General features: G+C 36.7%; 1 protein-coding gene and 1 long non-coding RNA gene across 4 annotated transcripts in view; one reads left to right on the forward strand and one right to left on the reverse strand.

Moving 5' to 3' along the window:
• Window positions 1–16,970, reverse strand: part of SLCO3A1 (solute carrier organic anion transporter family member 3A1) — a 372,919-nt gene that overhangs the window by 144,960 nt on the left and 210,989 nt on the right. The gene's annotated exons all lie outside the window — the stretch shown is intronic.
• LOC127551366 (uncharacterized) lies at window positions 3,237–12,648 on the forward strand. The gene is made up of 2 exons (XR_007951068.1): window positions 3,237–5,099; window positions 7,908–12,648. It is a non-coding gene; the product is annotated as an uncharacterized LOC127551366 (long non-coding RNA).

Here is a 16,970-nt window from a genome sequence, read left to right on the forward strand (position 1 = left end):
GGAGAGCTGGGGCAACAATATGGCATTAACTATGTGCATATAAGACATGTGTTGGGGTCTGAAAGACCTGGTTAAAGCTACACCTCTGACTTTTGGTGGCTTTGAGCCCCTGGGGAAATCCTGCTTCCTTTGGCAGATTCAGGCACTTTCCAAGACTCTTAAGTCCCTCTTAACAGGGAGTTGCTCTCTTGGAGTCCCACATATTGATGAAATCACAAGTCCAGATTAAAACAAAACAAAACTGGGAAGCTAGTTAGTACATTCTCTAGCACTAACTCTGTGCTTCTTTCAAAGATGTTATGACAGAGCTTGAGGGCAACTTGTTCTTTGATGAGTTGACTGTTGTAAACTTGTAAGATTAGGAATTAGACTTCAGAGGAACTCTGTAACACCTTTGAATGGCATCAAAATTGGTCCAAAGGCCTTCCAAATGGGCCAAAAAGCTTGGGGCAAGTGTAATTGTCTGCATGAAACCCTTTGGTCCTACTAATTCGTCTAGAAGTGATTCCCTTCAAATTGTATGGACACATTGATGTGGGAATGATAAATTAACACAAGCTTACCTCAGCAAATGTCAGCATCATGCCCAAGGCCAGGAATTCAAAGTAATGCCAGATGCTGTCCCCCTCTTTTTATGCGGGGATAATCCTTTGATTGAAGATTACATTGAATGTCATTTCTGTCAGTCCCTTGGGCTGACATTTCCTTAATACACAATAGTTAGATGCAAGGGATACAAGACAAAATTCCTGACCCTGGTATACTTTTGACTTGGACTAGTGCATTGTGGAATACTTGTTCCTCTACTAAGCCTTAGGGAAACGTAAATGTTAAGGTTAGAGATGCTACTTTGTCTCACTTCTCCAAAATACTCATGGCACTGAGAATTAAGGATACTTTCCCTTTGGGATGGGTCACAGCTTCCTTAATACTGCTTACTGGGTCCCATCATATCATATCTCTTCTCCATACTTCTTGTTTAGTCACCCAAATAGATTTTCCCTTCCTTTCTCAGACTTCACAAGCTGTTTCCAGGACAGAATCCTGTAAAGGCTGTCATCTCTCTGGGAGCTCTGTCTTTGCTGTGTTTGTAGCTCTCAAAGAATTTTCTCCTCTCTTAAACTTTCTCATACTTGAAGACAGAAAAGCTGCCCTTTTCCATTAAGAGAAAGACAGGTAAAAATGACTAGTGATGGTGACAAGTCACTAGAAAAGGTTGTTAGAAATAGGAATCATTTCTTTTCCTTTCTGAAATGCAATATGAAATGTGAATGAAAAATACTGAGTTAATTCACATAAAGTAATAAGCTTGTAAAATGAAACTCTGAGGTGGAATTTAAGATATCAGGGCTCTGGTAATAATCAGCACGACTTTGGAAAAATCAATAATGATTTTTAAATCTTTTAGTCACATTTCATACTTTTCATGATAAAATGTCAGACCTCACCAAATCAAAGAAAATCTACCTGAATCTTCTATCATGGTGTAGTGAATAGATCACTGAATTTGGGGTCAGAGGAACTGATTCAAACAATGACTTTGTCACTGACTTCATTTTTGTGACTAGGATTAAGTCATATAATCTCTCAGGTCCGTCATTTCACAATTTATAAAATCTATGGGTTACACTAAGTTCCATTGTCTATTTCAGTTCTCAATCCATGATCCTATAAACCTTTTTTTTTTAAACAAAAATGACCATCTGATAATGTCAAAAGGAGTCATCAATCACTTTTTGATAGGACATTCCATGGCTATTGAAGCATCTCTTCCATCATAACACCTCCTTCTCCATCTCACTCACTAGATTCCAATGGTTTCCTATTATTTCTAGGATCAGTTACAAAAATCCTATTTGCCATTTAAAGTCCTTTAAACCTGGTCCCTTCTTCCTTTTCCAGTCTTCTTAGATTTCACTCTTCTCCATGTACCCTATAGCTCAGAAGCATTAGCTTGCTTGTTGTTCCTATTACATAACCTTTCATGTCCACATGCCTACAATGTGATTTTCTCACCTCCACTTCCTATGTTCCTTGGCTTCCTTCAAGTCTCAACTCAAATCTCAAAGTCTTCTGCAGGAAACCTATTTATTTCCCTTTCCTCTCACCACTCCATGATGTCACTCTGAGGTGACCTTTCATTTATACTACATAGAACTTGTATATAAATGATCGTTTGCATGTTATTTCCTCCTTTAGAATGTGAAACTGAATCATACATAATACATTTTTATAACCTTTAAACAATCAACATGGCTCTAGGGAAAGATTGATTAATTTGGTGTCTGAATACTTGGGTTTCAACCATTTTTATAATATTCAAATCTCTTTAAAGTTCATTCTATAATATTGAGAGACTATGACGCAAATGGTCTCTTGCATTCTCTCTACTCATTACCTAGTTCTATGGCTTTAGGAAATCATCATTACCTAGTTCTCTGGCTTTAGGCAAAGCACTTAACATTTCTGCACCTCAAATTCTCTATGTATAATGGAGAGGTAAGGAGTCAATGCCTTCTGAGATCCTTTCTAGGTTTCAGTCTAAAATTTTATGAATTTAGTACTTCTTAACATTCAAGTAGTACACTGCCTTAATAGAGTAGGCAACCTGGGGTCTTTTTCTAACTTCATCATTCATTCACTTTATATTTTTGCCTACCAATGCCTTGGTTTCTCTGGTTGATATTCTTCATGGGACTGGGGAAAAACAAAACAAAACACCACTCTCTACTTCTCTTAGAAGTTGTAAAGAGAAATAATAAACCATGGAATTCAGTATTTGAACTAGTTGCTCATTGCCTTTTGAAATCAAAGTATATCCTTGTAAATAAACTCTGACATTAATAGCAGCCTTTAGTTTTTGTTCTGTTCCATCCCTGAGGCACTCAGAGGATTTTGCATATTTTAATAACATAATTTTGAATAAAATATATTATAATAAATATAATATTAAGAATATATAAAATCACATTATTAAAAATATGTAAAATCCTGTGAGTATTTGAGGGTTAGGGATAGAACAAAAGCCAAAGGCTGTTTTTATTGTCAGAGCTTATAACGATTTCCTTTGCTTTCAGAGCACTAAATTCCATTTTTATTATTTTGCTATAAGTTGCCCTTTTATTGAAAGCACCAATAAGTTTGTCAAGAGGTTTAGAAAAGTTTAGACACTTTTTGCTTTCCTGTCACTGGTTCCACACCAAAGTAGAATTTATAAAATACTTTCTGGATTCATGTACTAGTTTCAAAATGATATCAACATTGTCATTCACAGAATTATTCTGAGGATTTGGATAAGTGATCTTTAAAGGAGGTCAGATCCCTTGGGAAGCCAGATAATATTGATTTAAATAGTGGCAAATAAATAATGGAAGATCTGAGACCTAGCAGGTTAGTGTGGATGTATGGATAAGTATTGGGAGAGTGGGGTGTGGATAGACTGGATTCCACTGACTAGAAATGATTCAGGAATAGCTTTATTTTATCCAGGATAGTGCAATTGGCCAAAGAACTGTATTTGTAATGAAGACTGTATGAGGGTGAGGCATCTATAAGTAAAAACATGATTGCATTATTTATGTTATTACATCATTTCCCTGAAGGGAAGAAGAGGAAGGGAATGTGTTTTCATTTATCCAATACCTGTTGAACTCCTATGATAAGATATATGCAGTACTATGCTGGGTGACTGTGCCTAAGTTTTTGTCTGCTAGAAACTTATACTTAAAAAAGGGCAGACAACGAGATAATAAAAACTAAGTCAAATGAGAAATGGTTAAAGAGACCAGGAAAGCTGATTATAAAGGACTTGCAATAATAATGATCATCACATATTTAATAGCCTGCCATGTTTAGAACATAATTTAAGATGGCAAAGCTAGGATTAGTAGCTGAAGTTACTCTGGACCTCAATGTTTTCACATTTAAAATGAATACATCAGTCTAAGTGATTTTTAAGGTCTTTTCCACTCTAGATTTATGATTATATAGTCCTGTGTAGAGGGCCGGAACTCTGGAAAAGTATACTTGAAACAAGGTGTTAATTGAGTGGAATTGATGAAATGATTGTTCTCTAGTTCACACATACATAGTATGCTGTAATGATGTAATCATACCAAGGTATTTAAGGGCTGAGAAGGACTGGAAATGGGGCATTCTATCTTTGACCATCCTGGTGGCTCTCCTTCCTTCCTCCACTAAGACCAAGGGACCAAAGGCTGATCCCAAGATCCTCCAGAAAGCTAGCCTGGACATTACAGTCCTTTGTCACATATAAAAATGAGTTTTCTGAACATTAGACTTGTATAAAAATAAAATGAGCTGTCTTACTGGGTAGTAGTAAGCTATCACTGGAATATCTAAGAAGAGCTTGGAAAAGCATTTGTGGGGATATTGTAGATGAAGTTCATATAGTATGAAAGGGGTTATATTAGGTGACCTATAAGTTAATTTCCAATTCTAGATTTCTATGTTAACTATTTTTTTTTTTTTTTTGGCCAGATCTGTGATTTCCTTAGCATGGGGAAATCTTCTGGTGAAGAAATTCCTACTGCCAATGAAAATCAACAACAGCTATAAAACCTATTGTCTTTATTTCCCTTTATTATCTGAATTTCTCTGGATATGATTATAAGGTTCCAGATGACAGAATTCGGCCTTATACATTAAAGCAACCTCTAGCACATCTAGCACAGTACTTTTACATAGAATACACTTAATAGAAATGTGTGCCCTTAAAGAAATGCTTCTTAAATTTTTTCCACTCAGAGCTCCTTTTCCCCTGAGAAATTTTTATGTGACTCCAAGCACATAGGTATATAAAAATACAAACAAATCTTTACTGAAAATAAATCATAATATCACAACCACCACATTCAATCACGAGATCCTACATGAGATCATGACCCTCAATTTAAGAAGCTTTGACTTAGAGAATCATGTGGGGTACTGAAAGATTAAGTGACATAGCAAGTAGGTGCCAGAAATATTCTTGAATATTACCTAAGTCTTCTTGACTACAAAACTAACTCTCTGAGAGCCACTATAACCTGCTGCCTCTTGCTTCCATATCATACATCATGGTGAATTCATAAATAGAGGTATATATATATATAAATTATACTCGGGATATTAAAATTATATATTACAATAAAATTATAAGTAGCATAAATATAATCATAATATTATATCATAATAGTTATATTTAATTATAATTTAATTACTGCTATAATTATATATAAAATTATGTTATAATAATTGTATTGTACATGGAATATGTATATATAGTATATGTATACTATGTTATATTACAGTCTTTAACCACTAAGAATAGTGGTTCTAGATGCAATACCAATCTTTTAAAACTGGAGTAGGATTTCTTCTTTTTCTGTTTACCAATTATGAATAGTCATATCATAGAGTATAAAATAGAATGGATTGGGTTAGGAGATGTAGCCCTAGCTCTTTCACTAGCTACTCCATTTCCTATTTTACCAAACTTCATCTCCCAAGCGCTCTGTTTCTCTGAAAAGCACATGAATCAGGGCTGGAGGTAGAGTTAAGGTAGAATTCTAGAAATAGTGTTTCTCCGTTTCACAAACTCTTATGCTAGAGTATAAAGTACATGGGAAATTACAGTGAAATGAAGCTTATGAAGGCCAGATGCTTCCTAACATGAATTTTGTTATTGTGCTGAGGGTTTTACTTCTTGTCTTCTGAAGAGAAGTTTTGTGTGAGGAGGATGTATGGGTGTGTGGGTTTGGTTTTAATTTTTTGGAACCACAATGCTTAGGGGAAACTACCCTCTATTAGTTGCCGCTAGGCTTGGTGTGTTAGCAGCTGCTTTATAATCTTGCTAGATGGGATTGTAAAATTGTCTTACAATGCAAGTACCTGGCAATGGAAATTTTATCCAAAGAGCTCCAGGTGGTGGTATAGCCACACCCCAAAAGGCCAGTTTAACTGGCTGTTTGGTAGTTCTGCCTGGCAAGGTGGTCCAATTTTTGTGTTGATTAAATAAAACAATTCACTTTATCTCAAGAAGACAGGACATAATTGCTACATAAAGTGTGTTTCATTGCTTTCTGTGCACAAGCAAACCTGGGAGGTGTTTGCAGGTAGTTTACTCATCAGAAAGAAAACAAACCATTTTAAAGATCCAAAAGAACAGCAGATGTTCTAGGTATTAATCTTATCCTTTTTTTTCTTTCTTTAACTTTAAAAGAGATAGCATGATATATGGAAAAGAACACTGTACAGGGAGTTAGGAACCCTAGATGCCAGTCTAAGTTTTGTTCTCAACCAGCCATGTTTTCACTGAGCAATTTAATTAACTTCTCTAGGCCTCCATTTTAAAATTTGTAAAGTGAAGGCACTCATTTCATAGCTATCTGATACCCTGGGCAACTAGGATAATGTTGCACTTCGAGTAGGGAAGACTTGACTGTGAATGTTGCCTTTGACATAAAATAGCTGTGATCTTGAGCAGATTACCTAATTTCTCTTGGTCTCAGTTTCCTCATCTATATCTTTTCCTCACTGTAAAGTGATGACATTGGACTACAGGGCCCCTAAAATCTCTTCCAGCTCCGTCTATAATTCATGATTCCAAACTTTCTTTCCATTTTTTTTGTTTTTATTGATAAGCAAACCAAATCTTTGTGTTTCTAAACTTCAACTGTCTTGTGCTCCTCAAAGATAGATAGATCCTACATGATCTATGTGGACACTATCAACATTTTAAATTCTCTTTTCAATTCTATTTCTATTTTCATGGGTAGGAGTGAATATAAGAAGGAAGGAAATCCCACTGAAGCCTGACTGCCCTCCCCCCCCTCCCCCCTCCTCCCCGGAGTTTCTTATCTCATTGCCAAATGTTGCAATAATAAAGGGGGCACTGAATTGGGCCTCTAGTTTTTGCCTGCTTTTCTGCTTTCTTCCTATTTACCTAAGGCTTGGTAAGAAATCATGCCATAGCATGCACATAGCTACAGGAACCAACAAACAAGGGGCTGGGCCTATTTGCTCTAACAGGCCTCAAGAAAACAAAATCAGCCTAGCTTCAAAATGAACTGGCAGAAGCAGTGTGAAGTAAGTGTGTCCATGGAGGTCCTGAAAAGTATTTGGATAAGGGTCAAAAAGCCTTCAATGTTTCAATATCAACAGGAGCCAGGTATAGAGGAGGGAAGAAGTACTTTGATGCTCCTCATCAAGGCAGACTCAACTGACTGACTCAGTTAAAAGTTACAAATCTGAATAATTGTTGATAAAACTAGTAAGAATTCAATACCATCACAACTGTTTTTTTTTTTTTTTGTTGTTGTTGTTGTTGTTTTTTTTCATTCCTCACTCCTTCCTATTTTACTTGCCTCCAGGGATGTAGAAGTATTGGGAGATATCTGTGGGATGTAGAATTCTTGAAGAGTGCATGAAACCTCAAAGCAAGTGTTTCCAATACAAATCATGATCCCTTGTTAAGAACAACAACAACCTTTTTTTCTATTTTTCTGTAGACTTGTAGCCATACTCACTTAGGAAGCAGTGAGACCACATGGTATGGAGACAGATCCCTACTCTGTCACTTACTATCTGTGTGACCCTTAAGAAGTTAATTAACCTGATAAATGGTCAGACAATTTTTAGCCAGGCTATTTCTAGTCATATGAAAAGGTACTTGAAGTCACTATTGTTTAGAGAAGTGCAAATTAAGACAATTCTGAGGTACCAGTACACTTCTCTCAGATTGGTTAAGATAACAGAAAAAGATATTGATAAATGTTGGAGGGGATGTGGGAAAGCTGGGACACTGATACATGACTGGTAGAGTTATAAATGGATCTAACCATTCTGGAGAACAATTTGAAACTATTCCCAAAAGACTATCAAACTGTACTTATCTTTTGATCCAGCAGTGTCTACTGGTGTGCATCCCAAAGAGATCATTAAAAAAGGGGAAAGAACCCACATGTGCAAAACTGTTTATGGAAGCCTTTTTTGTTGTGGCAAGGAACTGAAAATGGAACAGATGCCCATTGGTTGGAGAATAATTGAGTAAGTTACAGCATATGAATGTTATAGAATATTATTGATCTATCAGAAATGATCAGTCAGATGATTTGAAGGCCGGGAGAGACTTATATGAATCGATGCTGAGTGAAGTGAATAAAACCAAAAAAACATAGTACACATCAACAACAAGATTATGTGATGATTAACCGTGGTATACTTGGCTCTTTTCAACAAAGAAGTGATTCAGGCTAATTCCAATAGTCTTGGGATGGAGAAAGCCAGCGGCATCCAAAGAGAGGACTCTGGGAAATGAATGTGGATCACAGAATAGTATTTTCACCTTTGTTGCTGTTGTTTGCTTGCTTGTTTTTTTTTTTTTTTCTTTTTCATTCTTTTCCCTTTTTGATCTGACTTTGCTTGTGCAGCATGATAAATGTGGAAATTATGTTTAGAAGAATTGTGCATGTGTAATCTGTATTGATTACTTGCTGTCTAAAAGAAGGGGAAAGTAGGAAGGGAGAATAATTTGGAACACGAGGTTTTGCAATAGTAAGTGTTGAAAACTATCTTTGCCTGTATTTTGAAAATGAAAAGCTATTATAAAAAAAAAAGTCAATTAACCTCTCATGACCCCAGTTTCCTCATCTGTAAAGTGATAGGATGGGACTAGATGACCTTTCAAGTATCTCCCAACACTTTGTCTAGGATCCTAGAACAGTATAGTAGAAAGAGCACTGGATTTATAATTAGAGGATTTTGGTTTATACCTTGACTCCATGACTTATACTTATGTGAGGTTCAATAAGTCATTTAGTCATGCTAGACCTCATTTTTCCATTTGTACAGTTAAGTAGTTACACTAGATTTTCAACTAGATTGTTGGTCTAAATAAGACATTTTTCAGTTTCAAATTATAGCTAGTCCCAAGACATGGAATTACCCTGACATTCTTCAAAAATAAAGTATAAAATTTGAATGATTAAATGGCTTGACTCCTAGGGCAATAATTAACCATTTGATATCAATTTAGGATTAAGTCCCCAATGACGTCTCAAAGATCTTTGCTTGGCCCTATACTGCTGAACTAGTTTTTTTTTTTTTTTTTTTTTTATCAATAGTCTTGAATTAAGGCACAGATGAGATGCTTATTAAATTTCCTGATGCAGGGAAGACTTGTTAATATACTGAATGAGTGTATTAAAAGATTCTAAAGATTTTTATGAGCAGAGATATTGGCAAATCTAACAAGATGAAATATAGTTAAGATAAATATAAAATCCTACATTTGCTTTTAAAAATCATCTTCATAAATAAATAATGAGGCAGGCATCATTGAAAAGTAATTAAATCTAGGAATTTTAGTGGATTGAAAATGCCATAGGACTCACCAAAGTGAAATGGCAACCAGGAGAGCTCATGGGGTCTTATATTAAAAGAAAGAGCCAGAACCACAAGGTGATGCTACCACACTGCTCTTTTCATTCTCTATTGGAATACTATGTTCATCTCTGCTTTATACATTTTGGGGAAAAGCATTATTATCAGAATGCAATTAGAATAAGAGAATAAGAAGGGAAGAAATCCATACCAGGTAACGATCAATTGAATCAGTGATATTTAATCTGGAGACAAAAGACCTGCTAGGATATGGGGAGGTATAAGATATCTTCAAGTCTATGAAGGGGTATCATGTGGAAATTAGATTAATCTAGTTCCATTTAGCACCAAAAGGCAGAATCAATAGAAGGCAAAATGAGCTTTAGTGTAGGGAAAATTTCCTTACAATCAGCGTACCTCAAAAGTAGAATGGGCTGTCTTAGCAAGTAGTGATACACTGAACCCTATAAGCAATAGTTAGGTGATCAATATGCTTCCAAGAGGCTTTTTGATGTGTTGGACCAGATGACTTCTGAGTTCCCTTTCAACTCTATGATTCTGATTTCCAGTCTACCAAATTTCTCTTTAGCAATAAACATTTTTGAATTGTAGATTGTTGTGGTTGTTCAGTTGTTTCAGTTTGTCTCGACTCTTTGTAGCTTCATCTTGGCAAAGACATTATAGTGTTTTCCTATTTTATTCTCTAGCTCATTTTATAGATATGAAAATTGAGGTAAACAAGGTTAAGGAACTTGGCCAGGATCATGTGGCTAAGTGTCTGAGGTTGGATTTGAACTCAGAAAGATGAGACTTCCTCACTCCAGGACATAGCAACATGTAACTTCCATAGAATAGTCACTTTTAATCTGTATATAAATTCTTATATGAGGGTTCTAAAAGATTATGCTTAGAAAAATGTTAAGGCTGATAAATAGTGGAAAATTCAACCAACGATCACTTATTAAGACCTATTGTATGCCAAGAACTGTGCTAAGTTCTGGGGACACAAAGAAAAGCAAAAGCCCTGCTCTCAAGGATCCAATGGTTATAGTAATGAACATGTCATGGATAGCAATAATAACTGACATTTAAAGCAGGGGTCCTCAAACTACGGCCTGTGAACCAGATGCGGCAGCTGAGGATGATTATCCCCCTCACGCAGGGCTATGAAGTTTCTTTATTTAAAGGCCCACAAGACAAAGTTTTTGTTTTTACTATAGTCTGGCCCTCCAACAGTCTGAAGGACAGTGAACTGGCCCCTTATTTAAAAAATTTGAGGACCCCTGATTTATGATGTATATATATGTATATATATATACATTTATATACCCAAGACTAATAACATTCTGATAGATTTTGTTATCCCCATTTTACAAGTAAAGAATAAAGTGGATATACAGTATAACTAGGTAGCACAATGAAAAACGCCCTAAGGTTGAAAGTAGAAAGATTCTTTTTCAAGAATTCATACCCAGTCTTCAATTTTCAATTAGCTACGTAACCCTGGACATTTAACCCTGTTTGCCTTGGTTCCTCATCTATAAGATGAACTAGAGAATGAAATAGCAACCCACTTTAGTATTTCTGCCAAGAAAACCCCAAATTGGATCATGAAGAGTTGGCTATGACTGAAAAATGACTTAGAAATAACAAAAACCTCAATCATCTCCAGTTGAAACATTAAGAGATCTATGTTTCTTATTGGTTGGGAAGAGCTACAAACATGACTCCCTTATTTGTTGGCAAACATGACTCTCCTATTTGTTGGCTAATAGAATTAATGAATCAATTCACAAATATTTATTAAGCACCTATTATATGCCAGGCACTGTTCTAGGTCCTAAGGAATATGAAAGCAAAAATTAAAACAGCCTCTGCCTTCAAAGATTATAGGATCACAACTATAGAGCTGGAAAGTCCCTAAGAGGCTGGGTTAAACAAACCCCTTATGCTGTGGCAGAGGGGCTATGTGGTATCCTAAGTGTTTTATGACTTGGGGAATAAAATAGAAAAAACCAGAGAAGTTTAATTTATTATTACATCAACAGGAGCATATATCCTGTTAAAAAGGAGATATAGAGGGGATGAGTGATTAGAACTGTTTGTCAAACTATACACTTAATGTGGAGGCATCATGGAGAGTATTTGGCTAAGGACCAAGGAAAGGAGAAGGTTTAATATACTATCACACTGAAGAAAATCTTGACAGATTGAAATGAAGGCTCAAAACAAGAAGATGAACTTTAACAGAGATAAATATAAAGTCCTGCACTTATATTCCCAAATCAATTGCACAAAAAATAGGAAAGCTCTACTTTGACAGCCGCTTATGTGAACAAGGTCTTGGAGATTTTAGCTGACTTCAAGCTTGATATGAGTTTGTACCAATATGACCTGCTTGCTAAAAAAGACAGTTAACACATCTAAGTATTGTGCCCAAGTCTGAGAACAGAAGACTCATATTCATTCCATGCAGGTCTGATTCTACATGGAGTACATTTCCCATTTTGAGCAGCAATTTTTAAAAATGTCATTAACATCTTTTGTTTGACAGTGCCTGCATTTAACAAATCCCTCTCTGCTACACTCCCCCCTCCCCCGCCCCCGCATAGAGCCATTTTAAAAGAATTTTTAAAAGAAAACTTTAGAAAAATTGACCAAAAAACAGAAAAAATAGTATTATTAAGACAGGGCAAGTTGAGTAGTGTACATTAAGAGGAATATTGATAAACTAGAAGTGTGAAGACAGAGGCTGTGATTGTTTTTTTTAAAGATATTATGAATGGGCTTCCTGCATTGGGTTAGAGATTGGGTTAGGAGACTATAAGGTCCTTTATAATTCTAAGAGTATATGATCATACAATCTCACATTTTCTAACTATTAGTAATAAATGCTCCCAAAAAAAAAAAAAAGGCAGGGATACCGAGATGAGTTGATTTCTATTCTATGTCTCATCAGCTCTCTAAAAGGGACCAGTGACAAATCATCTGACCAGTGTATTCTGCTGAGTCAGTATTCAGGGGGATGGGCTGGTTAGGTGGGAGGGCAGTCAGGCAAGAAGAACTTTTCTAATCAGAATTGAAGGAAATGTTCAAATACACTGGCTGCCTTAGAGGCTTGATCAAATTTAGGGCTCTAGATATTGTGTCACATGGGTCCACAAAGGCATAGCCCTATGATATCAGAGCCAACTGTTTTCCAGAAACCTTCCATTGCCCCAAATAGCACTGACATCTGGAGTGGGAAAAAAAAAAAAACTAAAATATTTATCATTATGGAATTATGAAGAGTCATTTGATCTTCATTACATGGTATTTGTGTTTGTGCAGTGTTCTGACTGGCTAGAAAGCAGCTGGCAAGAGAATAGTGAATAGTCATTATTTATTGGCTTTCTGGTTGGTAAATTGTTCTCTTTTTTCCTAGTCTTTTTCACCAATTATAACTTATAAATTATTGAAAGACACACCTGTATACTCTTTCTGTGTGTGTGTGTGTGTGTGTGTGTGTGTGTGTGTGTGTGTGTAGGTGTGTTGTTTCTTGGAGGGGAGAATATGAACTTTCAATTTTATCACTATCAGGAATTCTCAGTATCTACCAATACATATTAGATTACAGTACAACAAGGAGTTAAATGATTTGTGGGTTGTTACATAGCCAACATGTCTCAGAGACAGGATTTAAACCTAAATCTTCTTCACTAAGAGGCCAACACTGTTCATTCTGTCTTTCATATATAGCATTCATAATAATACACTCACATATTTGCTCTAGTTCTTTGATTTCCTTGGTGTAGGGAAATCGTGGTAAAGATATTTCTCCCAAGGACTAGGAAATTACAAGCCTAAATTGCATCAGGAATACAGGAAAATGAGCTTGATTATTTTATAAGAAGCTTATATATGTAAAGTGAAAATGATAATATTTGCATGACCTGTCTTATTGGTTTGTTTTAAGGAAAATATATTGTAAACTTTTAAGTGCTACTAGTGAGAGCTATGAGTCATCACATATTTACTATAGATAAAAAGCAGGATAGTGTCCTAGAAATTACCTACAATTTACCTTGCTTATTTTTATAAATGAAGAAATGAAGGCATTGAGGCTTTGGAAGGTCAAATGGTTCACTCAAGACTATATAGATCATAAGTGTTAAACTAGAAGCCCAGGTCATTTGATTTCAAAAACAGTACTGCTTCCATTATTGTATGTATCCCAGTTACCCCAGATGGCATTATTCAGTGATCTTCCACCTAATTCCTCAGACTCAATACCAAATTACTTTGGCTAGTTCTAAAAACAAATCTACTCTCTAAGGATGAAGATTGGTGACTGCTAAGAAGTTAAGGAGCAACATAGCCTGGTGAATCAAATGATGGGTTTGGAGTCTCTAAGATCCAGATTTAATTAAATCCTTTGATCCCTCCACCTTGACACTAGTTGAGTAATTGGGGATAAATAACTTAACCTCTCTCACCCTCAGTTTCCCATTTATAAAATGGGAATAAGAATCCACATAACACTTGCTCATAGGGTTGTTATGAAGTGCAAATGATATAATGCATATTAAAGCCTTGGTAAACTAGAAAGTGCTATATAAATGTCAGTTACATTTTTATTAATATAATATTCAAAAGAACATCCCATGGTCAAAGGCAGAGATTCCCCAAATGTCTCAAATAATGGCAACAAGACTGGAATGTGTAGATACAGACCATAATGAACTCATTGAGACCCTCAGCAAGTTTTGGAACACTGGGAACACCTACTAGCCTTCCTTCTGGGCTCAAATCGTTGCACCCTTTGCCTATATTTTTCAGTATTTACAAGGCTCCTGGTGCTCCTTGCATCCTTGCTCAGAGATCCCAATGTCACTGCGTGTTACCAAGCTGTCATTTTCATTTCTCACCCTCCTCCTCCCTCAGTGCTGACAACTGTCTTTAGCATATTCCCTCCCGGATGTCTTCCCCAATGGCTGTGAGTGTTAGTAATCTTGGGGAAATTGGTCAGTGCTGTCACTGTTGTCAGAACACCAAAGGCCCTTAGATTTGTCATGGGCTATTAACTAGCTAACTCTTCATTAACTGTTGGTAATGATCAATTCTTGGCAGGGCATGGGGAGGGGAGGAGGACTCTGCATTTGCTCCATTTGTTTGCTAACAGGAAAAAAAGAAAAAGATGTTTGAGTTTTACTCTCATTTCATTTTGCAAAATCTTGACAGGCTATGTTGTGGTCAGTTAGCCCCTGCTCTAAGGGGGCTGGCCATAAGTAACCTTTGAAACCTTGCCATTATTTCACAGCTCTTCCAAAGACCTAATTATCACAACTGCCAAATAGCCAATTAATATTTGTGATTTAAGAACCCAGCAACAGCAATTTTAAGGCAGCCAAGTCCCATATTCCTTTCTCTTTCTCCTCCCCTATGTCATACCATACTTTCCCTCCTTCTCCATTCCACTTCTCTTTTTTTCCCAGTTGGATAAAAACTTTTCTCCCTTTCCTCCTCCCCTATTTCATGCCATACTTTCCTTCCTTCTTGCCATACTTTCCTTCCTTCTCCATTTCACTTCCTTTTCCCCCCAGTTGGATGGAAGCTTTTCATTTCGTCTTTTGTCATAGCTATTTTATTCATCTCAGAAAAGCCCTTAAAGAGAGGAGGCTGCTTAAGCCCTGATAACACCCATCATATGAGGGTTTCTGGGCCAATGTGCGACATCTGTATTGGTTTTTGTACTTAGGGGCAGAACTGCTTCAGCGTTCGGTGAAGTCCAAAGAGACCCAGATGATATTGAATAATGTGAAAATGAAAACTCCCTGTCTCTTTCCCCCTCCTTCAACTCCCCTCCATATGGCCTCTTTCTGATTAACAGAGAAGAATAGAGTGAAACCTTGGTAACCTGGAATGCTGAGATTAAAGTATACAGGTAAGAGACAGGCCAAGCATAAAAACAGGGTCATAGCAAATGTCACTTCCCACTCCTTGGGCCAATAGAAAATGGCTGAGTGAGGCAATTTCAGACATTTTTATTTTCAAACCTCTGACCCAGATGGTATCTGGATATTCTCTTCCATTTATGCAATATTTGCCAGAGTTGTTTGTGATTTGTACGAAAAGATCTGCTTTGACAAAAAGGAAATTGAACAGAAGATTATATTTTTCTTTTTCATTCACAAGGAAAATATTAGTTAACACATATAGAGCTTAAAGATTGGAAAGACTCTTACATATATTAGAATATTTAATTTTCATAACAATCTCATGTGGGTAAGTGCTATTATTTCCCCCATTTTACAGGAGGACAAATTGACACTGAAAGAAGTCAAGGGATTTGATTAAGAGTGAATAACTAATAAGTAAGGTAATGTTCACACTTGAGTCTTTCTTACTCTAAGTCTAGCTATCCTTTCACCACCTTCTTTTGTATTCAGAAATATGTAAGGGTTAGGGGGAGGGAAAGTCAATGAGAGAGAGGGGGGAGAAAGACAGACAGACACAGAGAGAGACAGAGAAAAAAGGAGAGGGAGAGATAGAGAAGGCGAGGGAGAGGGAGGGAAGGAGAGAGAAAGGGAGAGGAAAAAGAGATAGACACAGAGACAGAGAGAGATAGAGAGAAAGGAGGAGGGAAGGAGAGGAAGAGAGAGAGGCAAGAAGAAAGAGAGACAGACAGACACAGACAGAGATAGAGAGAGGGGGAGAGGCGAGAGACAGAGGGGGGGGAAGAGGGAGGAAAGGAGGGGAAGAAAGAGGGGGAGAGGAGAAAGAGGAGAGAGAGGGAAGGAGAGAGGGGGTGAGAGAATGAGAGAGAGAGAGAGAGAGAGAGAGAGAGAGAGAGAGAGAGAGAGAGAGAGAGAGATCTACTGATTTATAAGTTAGAGTTGTGAGGTTGTGAGTCCTGAATTCAAAGTCTGCCTCTGATACTAAATATGTGTCCATGGACTAGTCATTTAAACTCTCTGAGACTGAGATTTCTCCTCATATGAAAAGAGGACAACAATGTGGAACCAACAATACAGAGTTGTTAGGAGTCTCAAAAAAATTCATGTAAATCACTTAGCAAACTTTTAAGTATTCAGTATTGCCTAGATTGGGGGTTGGGCATGGCTACTTTTCTATAATCTGAAAGTCACGGGACCATTAGGATTGTAGCTTTAGAGCTGAAAAGGATCTTCGAATGCAGTACATCAAATATTGGAACTGGAAACAGACCCCTGAGGCATCTCATTCAACCCTCTCATTTTATAGATGAGAAACTGAAGCTTTTTCTGGAGAAGACTCAATTCATTGCTCTTTCTTTACATTGGGCTAGGCTGTCGATAAAGAACTCTAGATGATAAATGCACATAAGGCCAAGTGTCATAGTGATGAGGCAGCCTGCTGAACCTGTTAAATGAAAGTAATAAAAGAAAGGATGATTTGGAGGAGGTTTTCACTGTTGTTTTTCCCCCAAAGGAAGGAAGGAGAGAGTTAATGGATGATGACTACCAAGTATCTGGTAACTATAAAAGGCTAAGTAAAAGGAATGGGCTTAATGGGTAGATAATTGAAATTTCAGCCCCTACTGTTTGGGGGAAATGGCTCAGATGGAT

Source organism: Antechinus flavipes, chromosome 2, assembly GCF_016432865.1.
Source record: "Antechinus flavipes isolate AdamAnt ecotype Samford, QLD, Australia chromosome 2, AdamAnt_v2, whole genome shotgun sequence".
NCBI lineage: Eukaryota > Metazoa > Chordata > Mammalia > Dasyuromorphia > Dasyuridae > Antechinus > Antechinus flavipes.